Below are 17,262 nucleotides of genomic sequence, written 5' to 3' on the forward strand. Positions count from 1 at the left end.
GACAGTATGGTATTAGTGGTTATACGGGCTCTGATTGGGTGTTGAAATTTTGAAATGATCTGTCAATAATTGTTCAATATGGAGATTACCGGTAAACAAAAATATTGTATAATATTAGTTTTTATTGATGTGTGGACAGAAATAAAATCAAATTTATAATTATATAGACTTTTTAAATAGTTTTGAAAAGCCGCAGGTACGTAATTCTAAATGTTTCAGTTGGAAATACCTAATAGTTTCAATATCTATCTATTTGGAAAATGTAAACAAAATAATGTAGTTACCTATTAGTAGGCAATGCTTTAATTTACATAATCTGATTACGAACAAACTTTCTACAAATCTTCATCTCATATATTCTTTTCTTACTCTATATTTTGTTGTATTTTATTTCCACAAAAATCAAACTAATAATTTTATTAAATTCATATAAATTTATGGTGTAAACGTTTAGTTTGTGTATATTCCCACATGACGTACACGCGAATGTGGTCTAGTTTGAAATGCCGTCAGCTTTCGTACGGCGCGGTGGACGTGAAGTGGGTTCGAGCCCCAAGCAAGTTATTATTTTTTTTATAGATTTTATGATTGTAAGTATATTATTATATAATTTTTGAAGATATTCTTCTTTTTTGAAAGTGGTAGATAAGAAAGTTAGTTTGATTTTTAAATAAAATAAGTACAAATAACCTTTTAAGTATATTTACTTCGTTTAAATTACCTATTATATAATAGAAGAATATCTTCTTATGTGCGTACAAAGTACACACACATTCTTTTTTTTTTAATAAATGTAGCAATAATTCCGAAATTATGGCATTTAGGTATAGGAAATATAGCATGAAAAATAATCAAATATATTGAATTGGGGGAGGACTTTGTCCAAAGTTGGATTACTTAAGGCTGAAGAAGAAGAAGAAGTACCACTGAAGCCAGTAGACTAAAGTCATACAGTCCTATATCAGTAATGTCAAAGCTGAAGAAACTCCTGATAAAACGAAAGAAATCAATGGTTCAAGAGAACGAACTAATTCCAAATACCTTTGCTAATGATATTGATATCCTAGCAGTACTTGACTCCAGTAACGGAAAAACTATATAAAAATGATAATTTATAGAAAAGATAAAGCAATTGTAGGATATTATTACATAAGGAACATTTTGTAGATTTTTCTTCAAGTTATGAATTAGGTCGTTAGTTATTTTAGTATGTACTTCTAAAATTTCTTCGGGATTGTCTGTTTCTCTTGATTTAACAAATGTAAATGTTATGCATCCAGCGTATAGATTACTTTACACAAAAAGCAATAAAAGAAAACAAAAGGATTATCCCTTTGTCTTAGCGAAGGACAAGAACTTTTTTCCGCTGAGATTGAAGTATAAAGTGAAGTTGAAGGGATTACCCGCATCTGTGTTCATTAAAGCTAAGGGCCAATTCTTCCAAAAGTCGATTTTCTGTCTTTTCGGTGGCCTGCCTGGCGTTTGTTTGCAAATTATTGGAAACGGAATCCAAATGTTTGTAAACGGCTTACAGGAAGTAATTAAAAGTTTTAATGATGTATTTTTGCGGGAGAAGCGGTTCATATGCTTTTAAGATTTATTGGTATTTCAGAGATTTCATTTTGTTCCGCGATATACCTTCATTATAACGAAGTTTGATAAACATACGGAAGTTATCCGGATATACATGCTTATTCATGTATGTAAAACATATTTTATTAAAATATATGGTAGAGGAGCAAAGTATGCTAAATGTGCAGTCACTCGAGCGCTGTGGGGAGCTATTGGATTGTGAAGAGTAGGTCCTAAAACCAAAAAAAGTTAAGTAAAGTTTTCCATTTTAGTGGGCACTTTCCATTTTTAATTTAATTTTCCATTTCCAACAATGGTTTTTTAGATTATAGCGCCATCTATCCATAATTCGAAAAAATGTCTCCAATAAAAGTTACTTATTTTTACGTAAGGAATCCAAATCTGCAATAAAAAATGGGGACTTCTATTTAAGATTTTAAAGTAACCCCCCACTGCACCTCCGTGAGAGGGCGTGTTTGGTGCCATTCGATAGATTTTTCAAAAACATTAAATAAGTGTATTGTCCAGTTTTTCGAGCTGATGTTTATTTCGCGAAATATCGCGGGATTCGTATTTAAAATATTAAATTTACCCCCACCCCTCTCCGTGGGATGTCGTATTTAGTATCATTCGATTGATTTTTGAAAAATATTGATTACGTATTTTCTAGTTTTTCGATCTGTCATTCATTTCGCGAAATATTCGCTTTTTTCTTGTGAAACTTTGGGACTCGCCCATTTCCTTACGACCTGCTCAAATAGTCAGATTTTTTAAATATACAGTATTTTGCATGTATTTAAGTTAATCTGACGATTTCGAGTTTTTCTAAGGATAGATTTTTTTTCAGCCCCCCCTTAACGAACTCCCCTGCATTAAGAGCCAATATGTGGTAGAGGTACATTTTCAGGGTACAAGGTTTCTCCCTATGTAATAATCTGACGCGCTCGAGTAACTGCAAAAATCCCCGCTTGGGCTCCCCTACCACAACTAACAGAGAACTAACTGCTCCAGACAGGATGCGCTATCGCTATCATATATGCTGTTTAACCTAGCGTTAGAAAAATATATGAGATTCGGGAATAAATTTAAATGGTACGACATACACACATAGTATACAAACACCTCATGGCATGCTGATGATATCGTTATCGTGATCATAGGAAGTACCCGAAATGAAGCGATTGAAGCTTTCACACGTATCAAAAACTGCACAAAATATCGAACTTCTGATGGACACCCAGAAAACTAGATATATGCAATCTAATGTATCAAAAATGGAACAAAAACTGAGATGTGCAACATGAAAATATAGAAACGGTGGACGAATTCTGCTAATTAGGGTCACTGGTGGACTGCAAAAACACACATCCAAAGATAAGGAAAAGAATATGCGTGGCTAAACGCTTTTATTTTGGCCTAGGATAGGTCCTCAACTAGGGGAACTTGTCAATTTTTAATTTAATTTTCCATTTCCAACAATGGTTTTTTGAGATTATAGCTCCATCTATCCATAATTCGAAAAAATGTCTCGAATAAAAGTTACTTATTTTTACGTAAGGAATCCAAATCTGCAATAAAAAATGGGGGTTCCCATTTAAGATTTTAAAATAACCTCCCACCCCACCTCCGTGGGGGGTCGTGTTTGGTACCATTCAATAGATTTTTAAAAAATATTGAATAAGTGTGTTTTGCAGTTTTTCGATCTGATGTTCATTTCGCGAAATATCGCGGGATTCGTATTTAAAATATTAAATTTACCCCCACCTTTCTCCGTGGGAAGTCGTGTTTGGTATCATTCGATAGATTTTTGAAAAATATTGAGTACCTTATCTTAATCTGACGATTTTGAGTTTTTCTAAGGATAGATTTTTTTTTCGCCCCCCCCCCCTTAACGAACTTCCCTGCATTAAGAGCCAATATTTGGTAGAGGTGAATTTACAAGGTACAAGGTTTCTCCCCATATGATAATCTGACGCGCTCGAGTAACTGCAAAAATCCCCGTTTGGGCTCCCCTACCATATTACATAGTCAAATCAATAAAATTATATCTGGATGTTTTTTGACCCCTCACAGCCTCATAATTAACAACCATACTTCTGTACTCGTCTTAGTGTTTGTTTATATAGTAATAAATTATGTGATAATAATGTAGAATTTCACCAGAATAATGAATTAAAAAACTCATCCACAAGACAGGAGATAATGGATGCCATTAAAGCGCTGAAGAATAATAAAGCCCCAGGAATTGACAACATACCAGCTGAAATTCTCAAAATTTAAAGACACACACTGGTAGGTAGATTTCATAAAATAATAACAGACGTGTGGAACAAAGAAAAAATACTGATGAGGAGACTGAAAAAAGCAATTTAGTACATTCTTTCACGGTTTTTGCAGTGAATTTTAAAGAACCGCTTGGGTTGACATGAAATTCGGCATACGCATAGCTAACATGTCAAAGAAAAAAAGTGATATGGTGCTGATGTGTGCTGTTGCCCTGGAGGTGAGTTTCACCCCATCTCGGGGGTGAAAAAATATATGTCCAAGATGAGTCCCGAAATGGATAAACTGACTAATTTTAAGCAACTTTTGTTCCATAGAGTTTTTTCACCAAATCAACACTTTTCGAGTTATTTGCAAGTGAATATGTTCATTTTTCAACAAAATAACCACGTTTTTAGACGGTTTTTCGCAAATAGCTCAAAACGTAAGCATTTTATCTAAAAAAATATTCTTAGTAAAATTATAGCCTATAAAAAAGTGAAAAAAACGCTGTATATATTAGCTCTCTATACCTAGCAAAAGCGGAGTTATAGCTAATGAAAAATAGGTTCATATTCGAAAAATTCCAAATGGAATAATTCAATGGGAAATATCCAAATTATGAAGCATGCTTGGGGAAAACACATTACAAATTTTTTAAAGTGTTTAAAAAAAGCTTTATTTCTGTTTTTTAAAAAAATTTCCAGCATCAAATGTAAGCAAGTTACTCTCAAAATAAAATTGGTCCCTTTTGTTTTGGCAAAAAAAAATCAGGAAGATCACCCCCCAATTAACAACTTAAATGAAATTAATCGTTACTGCTTCACAAGTTACTTTACTTATGTTGTGTTTATATATATGATCTGTAAGTTTCATCGATTCAAAGTGCTTATTTTTGAAAAAATTTGGTTTTAAAGTAAAATTTTTAAAAATTTTAATTTTGAAAAAATGCTTGTTTTCAAAATAACTTAAAGATTGTTAGATATATCAAAAATCTTTAACAATAAAAAAAGTCGGCTTTACTTTTCTGAATATTTTGTATTTTTTTGTTTTTCCGGCGTAGGGCCGGCGTAGCCGAGTGGTAGTGTGCTAGGCTAGCGTACCGGTGGTCCGGAGTTCAAATCCTACCGCCGGCAAGAACAACTAGACATTTTAAAAAAATGTTTATAGGCCCCAGGTCGACTCAGCCTGAATAAAATGAGTAGCTTGGATAAAACCAGGGGTAATAATAGGCGGTTGAAGCGTAGCACTGGCCCTGTTACCTTCCTTGTACACCGTAGGCCCTAGATATAGCAGACTACCCTGCTATACTCCCAAAGATACGTGAGCGGTATAAAAACGGGAGACTATTATTATTATTGTTTTTCTGTAAGACAAAAATTGGTTAAGATTCGGTGTTTCTAAATTTGCATACACTCGTGATAAATGACTCGTTCAAGCCCTTTTAACTACAGCTTTTTCAAAAATAAGGACTTTGAACCGATGAAACTTACAGATCATAATATGATCAATACATTCGTGAGTAAAAAACTTGTGAAGTGGTAACAATTAAGTTCATTTGAAATGCTAATTAAGGGGTGATTTTCCAGATTTCTTATCAAAAAAAAGGGACCAACTTTATTTTGAGAGTAACTTGTTTACTTTTGATGTTAAAAATTGTTTTTAAAAAACAAAAATAAGCATTTTTTTAAACACTTTAAAAAAGGTAAACTGAGTTTTCCCCAAAAAATTGCTTTGTTTTTTGGTTATGGCACGTTAAAATATTCGATTTGGAATTTGACGAATTTGAACCTATTTTTCATTAGCTATAACTCTGCTTCTACTAGGTATAGTGACCTAATATATACACCGTGTTTTTCACTTTTTTACGTGCTATATTTTTGATTAGAATTTTTTTTCGACCAAATACTTACTTTTTGAATTATTTGCGAAAAACCTTCTGAAAACGTGGTTATTTTGTAGAAAAATTAACATATTCACTCGCAAATAACTCGAAAAGTATTAACTTGGTGAAAAAACTTTATAGAACAAAAGTTGCTTAGAATTATTCATTTTATCCATTTCCGGACTTATTTCGAACACATATTTTTCACCCCCAAAACGGGGTGATACTGACCCCTAGGGCAACAGCACACATCGGCACAATATCACTTTTTTTCTTTGACTTGTTAGCTATCTGTATGCCAAATTTCATGTCAATCCAAGCGGTTCTTTAAAATTGGGAGATTTTGCAATATTTTACCTATAAAGAACGTACTGTACGTAATGTATCAACAACGAATTTTTGCGGTCAGCAGTTTCGAAAATACGTATAGCCCTGATGATCGCCAACCTTCGGAACGAAGATGGCACTTGAAGAAGAAAGAACGTACTAATTATATGCCCAATTCACAAGAAGGGAGACAAACTCAGCTACAAAAACTATGGAGGCATATCCTTACTCTCTGTAAGTTTTAAGGTAATTACGTGGATCATAGATCGGAGATTAAGCCACTTCACAGAACAACGACCAGTTTTGACCAGCTATTCAACGTAAAACAAACATAAGCTAAAGCCTGGGAGCACGACATAGATATCTACCAAATCTTTCTAGATTTTCGACAAGCCTATGAGAATGTACAGCTGTTTCAAAAAAAAAACTGATACGACTCTTAAAGCGTATTTTGTAGAAAATTGAGCAGTGTACTTTCTTCTTCTTCCTCTTTTTGTTTTTGGTCTCGCCGCAAGGGAATTGCCAGCACGATTTATAGGCGATATTGATGTAGTCTGGCTCTAAGCCATATCAAAATCGCTGACTATGTTCTAGTAAAAAGCTTTTGATGAGGTGTGATATAATGAATATGAGTTTAATTATATTTAATTTATTATATTGTGAAGGATAAATACCTATTATTTACATACTGTCACTGTCACTGCCAAATCTTAAAATTTGTCAGATAACTTCAACCTCAAAAAATGGCTGTTTGTTTGTTTATTTTATTATTTGTCTGTCATAATAAATATAATATAATGTCAGACCAATCATACACTGCTCAAAATGATCAAATCTTACTAAGAGTCGTATCAGTTATTTTAGGAACCAGCTGTACATACAGATAAAATATATGTAATTATGCAAGAATTTAGTAAGTATACCAATGAAATTGGTAAGGTCAGTTCAAGCCACCACGACTCACACAGAAGCGCAAGTACGAGTTCAAAATAAATTGACAGATCCCTTCCAGACAGTGGCGGCGCCTGGTGTAAAATATTGGGGGTGCACACATAATGTTAACATATAAAAAGACCTTGAGACCCTATTTCCGTAGGTAAAGGTTTTTGAGTGTCTTCAAATTGTAAAAATCAAAGGACCTTATTAAAAATTACAATAAATAATGTATTTTATTGACTTAAAATTATAATTTAGTGTTTAAATGTTACAAGCAAGTTTTGTAACGAAAGTCAGTCGCCTGTTATTTTTTAGATAAATTATTCACAAACAAATTCAGTAAAATTTGGAATTTCTTGAATCATTTTTTTTTATTGAAAACATTGCGAGTGCAGTTAATCGATCCTGGCCCATAGCTTTTCTAAGGAAAGTTTTGATACGTTTCAATGCAGAGAGACATATGTAGTTCTATTTCTGCAGTTGTCACTGGCATCGTAACAAGTACATAATTGGAGAATTCCAATCTGGAATTCCAACTGGATAGTTAAAATCGTATCTTCTATTTTATTCATTATGCTTCCTCTTCTTCAAATATGTGCTTCACACCTACACAATTTGTAAGTTTTTACACAAATCTCCATTTTAAATAATCATTTATAATCCCGACGTTTGCACTTTGGTACATTCTTAATTAACAAATTTGGTTTCGGCATTTTTAATTTTTCTTCTAAATATAATGAAGAAAATTTAATTGATTTTAAATATTCCACGCTAACATTTACGTCCACAAATCCTTCCATTCTTAACATAGTTCCGAAATTCGAACTTCATGAAAGCAAAATTTAAACATACGTGTGCCGTGCACGTTGAAAACACCAAAGATCATGCCATAAGATCACATCCAACTTGTGATCCTGTGGCCATCTAAACTTGTGGGCTAGAGCGGGTAGCGGGGTGGGTGGTGAGTTGTATTTTGTCGCATGAAAAGTCATTGGTATAGGAACCACTGTGAGAGCGGTGAACGCAGGGTTCTGTCTAAGGCCTCGCATCCGTGAACTTTCTCCTTTGAAATAGAATAAAAATAATTAAATGTTACCTATTAGATACTTATAAACTCCTTGGATCTGTTATTTCGAATTTCAATTACTGTATAGTTAGATTAAAATGTTATTTATAGAATGATAAATATTACATATATGAATGTTGGTGTGAAAATAATTTTGGGGGTTCACGTGCACATGTGCACTTATGGAGAAACCGCCACTGCTTCCAGATAACCAAAGCGCTAAAATAGGCAGATGGGCTAGCACCGACTCTGTTTAATATATGTATGGAATATCATCATCATCATTCAACCCGGATCTATCCACTGCTGGATGTAGTTCTCCCTCAGTATTTTCCATTATTACTGTTTTGTGCTGTTTGCATCCAATTTTTGTCGATCCGTTTTATGACTTCAGACCATCTTGTTGGCGGACGACCTCTTCTTCCTTTATACATCCACTTCAAGAATTCATCTTTAATTTGGTTCTATCAATATACCACTAAAATCTGCATTATCCAAAGAACTTTACATAATATATAAAGTTCCTACCAAACGGTACTTTGTTCACTATACTTCAAGAACAACAGAAATCATCCAGTTATCCATAAATCAATATACTAATTTCTTGATTTATTATCAGAAGGTGAAATTTTGTTATTTCGAAAGTAGAATAAAATATCTAGTAATTTACTCATAAAGCCCATAAAACTCTTCATCAAAATAATCATTTATTTAGCTATCTAAAAATATACTCATCTAGCATTAAAAGCCTTCATCGCATCAATTAATATAGTCTAACCCTAAATAATTCGTCGTGAAACTATTTCGCCGTCTATTTGAGCGTCTAAAAGTCCATCTGTTGATCTACGCTATTTTCGCAACCGAATATATCAATAGATACAAGAGTTACTCTGGAAATTACTGTTCTTATATCTTATCAGAACGAAAATATCATTACCATACTTTTAAAAGATTAGATCAAGCACTCAAGAAATTATAGTTTGTTATTTTATTCTGAACCAGTCTTTAAAGGAGTTTTTCGGGAGATATCTCATCGATGGCGATTTAAGTAAACTGCAAATCCAAGCTTACAAGAAAGCAAATTTTCAGGAAATAAATATAAATCTTATAGTACGTTCTTTAAAGGTAAAATATTGCAAAACCTCTAAATTTTAAAGAACTGCTTGGATTGACATGAAATTTGGCATAGGGGTGAGTTACACCCCCTTTTGGGGGTGAAAAATGTATGTCCGAAATAAGTCCGGAAATGGATAAAATGACTAATTCTCTGCAACTTTTATTCTATAAAGTTTTTTCACCAAGTTAATACTTTTCGAGTTATTTGCGAGTGAATATGTTAATTTTTCTACAAAGTAACCACGTTATCAGACGGAAAAAAATTCTTATCAAAAATATAGCACGTAAAAAAGTGAAAAACTTGGTGTATATATTAGGTCACTGTACCTAGTAGAAGCAGAGTTATAGCTAATAAAAAATAGGTTCATATTCGTCAAATTCCAAATCGTATATTTTAACATGCCATAACCAAAAAACGAAGCACCTTTTTGGGGAAAACAATATTTAACTTTTTTAAAGTGTTTAAAAAATGCTTATTTTTGTTTTTAAAAAAAATTTTTTAACATCAAAAGTAAAGAAGTTACGCTCAAAATAAAGTTGGTCCCTTATTTCGGTAAGAAATCGGGAAAATCACCCCCTAATTAACATTTTAAATGAACTTAATTGTTATCACTTTACAAGTTTTTTACTCACGTATGTATTGATCATACGATCTGTAAGTTTCATCGGTTCAAAGTCCTTATTTTTGAAAGAGCTGTAGTTAAAAGGGCTTGAACGAGTCACTTAACACGAGTGTATGCAAATTTAGAAACACCGAATCTTGACCAATTTTTTTCTTACAGAAAAACAAAAAAATACAAAATATTCAGAAAAGTAAAGCCGACTTTTTTTATTGTTTAAGACTTTTGGTATCTAGCAATTTTTAAATTATTTTGAGAAAAAAGCATTTTTTTCAAAATTAAATTTTTTAAAAATTTTACTTTAAAACCAAATTTTTTCAAAAATAAGCACTTTGAATCGATGAAACTTACAGATCATATAAACACAACATAAGTAAAGTAACTTGTGAAGCGGTAACGATTAATTTTATTTAAGTTGCTAATTGGGGGGTGATCTTCCTGATTTTTTTTGCCAAAACAAAAGGGACCAACTTTATTGTGAGCATAACTTGCTTACATTTGATGCTAGAATTTTTTTTTATAAAAACAGATATGGACCTATGGCATACAGCTATGGGGCTCAGCCAGCAACTCTAACTTGGAAATTATACAACGTTTTCAAAATAAGGCATTAAGAACCATAGTAAACGCTCCATGGTACGTCCCCAACGCAATAATAGAGAGAGACCTGAAAGTTCCCAGCATCAAAGAAGAAATCAGCAAATACAGTGAAAAGTATGAAGAAAGACTTAGTGCGCATCCAAATGATTTCGCGAGTGAATTATTAAACACGGAGGGTGAAGTTCGCAGACTTAAGCGTTATAAACCAACTGACTTACCAAATAGATTTTAGATAAATTAGAACTATTTTAAGTTTTACTTTATTTTACTAGTAGTACTATCTATACATTTGTTGATAATTTAGAAAGGAAAGTTTTCATTGGAATTCTTACCTACATGTCATAGCCTAAGAAAGTCATAACTTTAACTGATTGTTCCTAACGGAACAGATTGTTAAATAAATTGGAGTAATAAAAAAAATAAATAAATAAATAAAAACAGAAATAAAGCTTTTTTTAAACACTTTAAAAAAGTTGTAATTTGTTTTCCCCAAGAATGCTTCATTATTTGGTTATTTCACATTGAATTATTCTATTTGGAATTTTTCGAATATGAATCTATTTTTCATTAGCTATAACTCTGCTTTTGCTAGGTATAGAGACCTAATATATACACCGTTTTTTTTTTCACTTTTTTATTGGCTATAGTTTTGCTAAGAATATTTTTTTCGACAAAATGCTTACGTTTTGAGTTATTTGCGAAAAAAAACCGTCTAAAAACGTGGTTATTTTGTTGAAAAATGAACATATTCACTTGCAAATAACTCGAAAAGTATTGATTTGGTGAAAAAACTCTATAGAACAAAAGTTTCTTAAAATTAGTCAGTTTATCCATTTCGGGGCTTAACTTGAACATATATTTTTTCACCCCCGAGATAGGTAGAAACTCACCTCCAGGGCAAAAACACACGTCAGCACCATATCACTTTTTTCTGACATGTTAGCTGTGCGTATGCCAAATTTCATGTCAATTCAAGTGGTTCTTTAAAATTTACAGCAAAAACCGTGAAAGAATGTACTATTATACCAATATAGTAGGTTAAGCTGTTTCGACCCGTCTTTACTATTATTGCTAACTAATGTAATAAGTCATACAATTATTTCAATTTAAATATTTCTTAACTGGTAGGCACCCATTCGGTGAAATTTTATAAGAATCCTTGTGGATTTACTAAAACTGATGATTCAATTTCGCTTATTTTTTTTCAGTAGTTATATTACATGCCATTAAAAAAACTTAATAACACTCATACCGGTTTTTTGCAAGAATCTCAGGCAATTATTTATGTCAACTTTTTAAGATTTACTACTTTTATTTTAACTATTTTTTTCTAAAATGTATAAGAAACGTTTTATAGACAAAAAATAATGTTTTTACTTTTAATGAATGTCAAAAAAAAATCAAAGCAAAGTCAGCTGTGCATCTTCAAGGATGTGTCATCAGCTAACAGCTATCCCTGATAATACAATACCTTTAACCACTTAAAAAATTGTATGGTTATAGGATTTTTTAGTTGGTTTTTTTTTTCTTTACTGGCTTGGCTATAAGGCATTTAGACCAGGGCGCATCTGTAAAAATATTAGTACATTTGGACGTTGAGAGGTGACTCAAATTTTTTTGCAGAAATTGCTTGGAAATAAATCAAATAATAATATTTGAGTTATCCTCCCTCTAAAAAAGGTCCGGAACATTGTTTAAATAATCAAAATGTCAAAAAATTAAGGAAAAATTCGATTTTTTTTCTTGGTTTTTTGATTATAACTTCAAAAGTATTCATTTTCGATAAAAGTTATACTGACATAAAAGTTGCGTAACTTAATTTCCTACAATATAGAATTGGGTAAAAATTTCAAAAATAGTCACCCTTGTTGCAAAATAGCAATAATTGTGAAAAAAACATACAAAAACAAGTATCCGCATTATACGTTTTTCAACCGTTTATGCTACACTTAGGACCATCATATTTCACCCTGAAAAACTATATGATACAGTAAAACAATACTGTATATTTCATTAAGATCGGTTCAATAGATTTTGCAAAATAAATTTTGCAACCCAGCTTTCGTAAAAAAAATCATTTGTTCAAAATGTTACAGGACTGAAAATAAAGCAGATAGCAAGTTGAAAATTTTTTTACATATAGAAGTGTACTGTACCTTTCATTTTCAATTTTGCAAAATTAAAATCGATTAACATCACGGCGTCAGGAATTTTTTTAAATAAACATTAATTATTGGTGCTACGCGCAGGACAGCGGATAGTTTGTTTTGATTTTGCATTCCAATGACCTTTGATAATGATTGACACATTTTAATTTTTATTACATTTCGATATAGATAAATAAATTGTTTATTGCAAAATAAAAACACATACTCTATCCTTTGAAATAACACTTTTATTAGCAAAAACTTTCTTTGTTAATATATTTTAACTTAAATAATAAAAGTTTATTATTTGTAAACATATGCAATTGTTTAAACAATATTTCACAAACAATAAGAAAATTAGTTTGATTTTTGTGGAATTAAAATATTAAAATACAACAAAATATAGAGTAAGAAAATAATATATCAGATAAAGATTGGAAGAAATTATGGTGGAAATCAACTTGTGTGAATCGAACACCGCTGTCCTGCGCGTAGCACCAAAAATTATTGTTTATTTCAAAAATTTTCTGACGCCGCGGTAATTAATCGATTTTAATTCTGAAAATTGCAAATAAAAGGTACAGTACACTTCTATAAGCAAAAAAAATTCAACTTGCTATCTGCTTTATTTTCAGTCCTGTAACATTTTGAAAAAATGAAATTTTTTTGCGAAAGCTGGATTGCAAAATTTATTTTGCAAAATCTATTGAACCGATCTTAATGAAATTTACAGTATTGTTTTACTGTATCATAAAGTTTTTCTGGGTGAAACATGAAGGTCCTGAGTGTAGCATAAATGGTTGAAAAACGTAAAATGCGAATACTTGTTTTTGTATGGTTTTTTTCGCAATTATTGCTATTTTGCAACTAGGGTGACTATTTTTTAAATTTTTAACTAATTCTATATTGTAGAAAATTTAATTACGCAACTTTTATGTCAGTACAACTTTTCTCGGAAATGAATACTTTTAAAGTTATAATCAAAAAACGAAGAAAAATATCGAATTTTTCCTTCAATTTTTGACATTTTGATTATTTAAACAATGTTCCGGACCTTTTTGAGAGTGAGGATAACTCAAATATTATTATTTGATTTATTTTCAAGCAATTTGAGTCACCTCTCAACGTCCATCTCAAAACAGATGCGCCCTGGACTAATTGTAAAAGGATACATTCTACCATATCAACAGGATTTTCAAGTAAAACAACTACGAATTAGACGGTGTCACATGGCTGTAGGTTTGCATTGTTCCATAAAATACGATAAAATCTTTGTCAACTAAGTGAATACTTGATAAAGAAAACAACATACAATTTTAAATATAAATGCTTATTGCCATCCTTTTAATATCCCTATATATTTCGCACAATATTCTGCTGGCCCTGCTTATGCAATATATTAGCTATAAACAGCCACAAAAAGAAAAATAAAACCACCATTTCAACCAGAAGCCAAAAACAAAATATTTAGTCTGCTAAAAGTGTGAATCTCGGCTCGCAACATCCCTTTATGTACTTGACATATGTGCTTGACTCTCGCCACTAAGACAAATAGAGAAAAGAAGCATTATCATATGCGGCTCATCCAGATTTATTCACGACATCACCAGATGTTCCTTAAGGATCGAGCAACACGAGAATTCGTTCTAAATTTCAAGTTTGATCTTTAGATAGGTATATCGTTGCCAAAATGCCATATATTATATACGAGGACCGTCCTGTAATTACTAAATAAACATCGATCCACAGATTTTTACAAAAACGCTTTTGTCGTAATCTATTTATCCTTCCAGTACTTTTGTAAATTGTACTTTTGTATTTGTTTCTTCTTTCAAACGATTTACTAAAATTGATGATTTGACCGTTACTTTATGGACATTCATTTTATCTAACAATAAAACACCGAAAACTACTTTCACATGAAATTTATCAGTGTCTCTTATACCTGTCCTAACACTAGTTGTTACTCCCTCATACATGTCTATCATAATGTTTACATATTCATCGGGAGGTTCTTTCTTATCGAGTACCAACCACAGAATCTCTCGGGGAACTCTATCATGCGCGTTCTCAAGATCAATGAATACCGTTTAAACGTTTGTTTCTTTATTGCTGTATTTGTCTATCGACTGCCTTATATCGATGTATCAGTGTATGTGTAAAAATATGTGACAAAACTAGTGGCAAAAAGTTAAATAGCCCGATCAAAGAACAATCTGACCCCCAAAAAAAATAAAGGAAGGATGAAGATTTGGGAGTAGGTAGTTGAAATTGTCTATTATTATACATATAATAAGAAAAAGTTTACAATTCTACATCTCGAAAGTGAAAAATATACATTCAAAATAAGACCGAAATTGGATAATATGACTAATTCTAAACAACTTTTGATCTATAGAGTTTTTTTGCTAAGTCAATACTTTTCGAGTTATTTGCGAGTGAATATGTTCATTTTTAACAAAAAAAACATGTTTTTGGACGGTTTTTTGGAGATAAATCAAAAAGTAAGTATTTTATTGAAAAAATATGCTTAGCAAAAATATAGCCTATAAAAAATTGAAAAAATGGTGTATGTATAAGGTGTATATACACACACCGGCAAAATTAGCCGAACACGTTAAAAATGGGACATGTTTGATGTCTCGTATTTCATAAACCAGTGGTCCGATTTGAGTGATTCTTTCAGTATGTTATAGCCTTATTATTTAAAAATATCGTTGTAATAATATTGTTACTAGACAGGTAAATACCATTTTATACTGGGTGTACCAATCATACTGTGTTTTTTTCGTAAAGTTTGGAACACCCTGTGGAATATTCTAGCGTATGTAAAATATTAGAATTAATACTCGATTGTAGACTTAGGCTTGCTTATCATTTTCCTTTTCGATTCATTTACTTATGTGAGATAATAAAAAAGAATGTGTGTGTACTTTGTACGCACGTAAGAAGTTATACTTCTATTATATGATTATATGATTATAAACGAAATTAATATACTTTTTATTTATATTTTATTTAAATATTAAATTAATTTATACTTAATACTTCTCAAACATTTTTATTAAAACAGTGCCAAAAATTAAAATAATAAAAAAATAAAACACACACAAACACATTAAAAATGCCACAAATGATTTCTGAACATTAATTGTCGGAAAATTTTTTAACTAAATACGTATTTTCTGAAAATAAAATTATATAATAAATATACTTACAATCATAAAATGTATAAAAAAAAATAAAAAAATAAAAGTTTCTATTGGGATTCGAACCAACTTACCACGCGGCTGGTATTTGCGTTGTATTGGGATTCACCCGCATTAAAACTGCGCTACAGACACAGCTTGTCATTATGTGCGAAGATCGTCTAACTAAACAGATTAACCTTTTGACATTTTTAACTTATGTAAATCAAATTATTTTGATTTTGAATTGAAATGATTTAGAATTGAAAAAATACAACAAAACATAGGGTAAGAAGACAATATATTAGGTGAATATTAAGGTGTAAAATAAAAGTATTACATACTACTTATGTATTTTGGTAGGTTCAAGGTAGGTATCGGAGCCCGTATAACGACTAATAAATTTCGCAATCAATTGCGTCGTGCGAAGTGGCTATGTTCAAATATCATAACAAAATTTGATCAACTATTTATAAAACACTTACCAGTGAAAGATTATTTAGCTTTGAATAAGCGAGATCTGCGGCACTCATACTAGGCACAGTTTGATGAGCTTTCACATTGGCATGCAACAATCATCTCTTCTATGTAAATAAGTCCAAAAATATAATATGAAAACTATTTAAAAAGGCAGTATAACCATTAACTAACTTTTTGTTTGTTGTTTCTCTTCCTACAAATTTTAAAACGCAACAAGCATACATTATAACCAAACCATGCACAGTCCCACAGCTGTGTCACAGCTGCCATATCGGATAATTTTTGTCATGTCATTTGAACATCCAATCAGAACAAAGTTATAATGCGCATGCGCCCGGTCGCTAGGTTTTCCCATATAAAATTTCACCGTCATTACGCCCGTAAAGAAGTATAACTTCAAAAAGTTATGTACGTTAACAGCTATCCATGTTTTTCATCAATAAATCCTCATAGTAGGGGAGGAAAGTATACTAAATTTGCAGTTACTCGAGCGTTATGGGGACCTATTGGATTGTGAAGAGTATGTGCTAAAATCAGAAAAAGGTTAAGTTAAGTTTTCCATAAAGTGGGGGACTTTTCATTTTTTAATTTAATGTTCCATTTGAAACAATCATTTTTCTCCGATTATCTATGTCTATCCATAATTCGAAAAAATATGTCGAATAAAAGTTGCTTATTTTTACGTAAAGAATCTAAATCTGCAATAAAAATTGGAGGCTCCTATTTAATATTTTAAATTAAATCCCCCACCCCACCTCCGTGGGGGCTCGTGACACCCCACGGAGAGGGGTAAATTAAAAATTATAAATACGACCCCGCGATATTTTGCGAAATGAACATCAGATCGTAAAACTGCAAAATATACCTATTCAATATTTTTCAAAAATCTACCGAATGGCACCAAACACAACCCCCCACGGAGGTGGGGTGGGGGGTTACATTAAAATATTAAATAGGAGCCCCCAATTTTTATTGCAGATTTGGATCCTTGACGTAAAAATAAGCAAGTTTTATTCGCAACGTTTTTTCCTATTATGGATAAATGGCGCTATAATCGGAAAAA

At 31.6% G+C, this 17,262-nt stretch overlaps 1 protein-coding gene across 1 annotated transcript in view; it reads left to right on the forward strand.

The window, feature by feature from the left end:
• The window catches only part of LOC114332026 (tumor necrosis factor receptor superfamily member wengen), a 333,411-nt gene that overhangs the window by 116,389 nt on the left and 199,760 nt on the right, over nucleotides 1-17,262 (forward strand). The gene's annotated exons all lie outside the window — the stretch shown is intronic.

Source organism: Diabrotica virgifera, chromosome 1 (assembly GCF_917563875.1).
Source record: "Diabrotica virgifera virgifera chromosome 1, PGI_DIABVI_V3a".
NCBI classification, from domain to species: Eukaryota; Metazoa; Arthropoda; class Insecta; order Coleoptera; family Chrysomelidae; genus Diabrotica; species Diabrotica virgifera.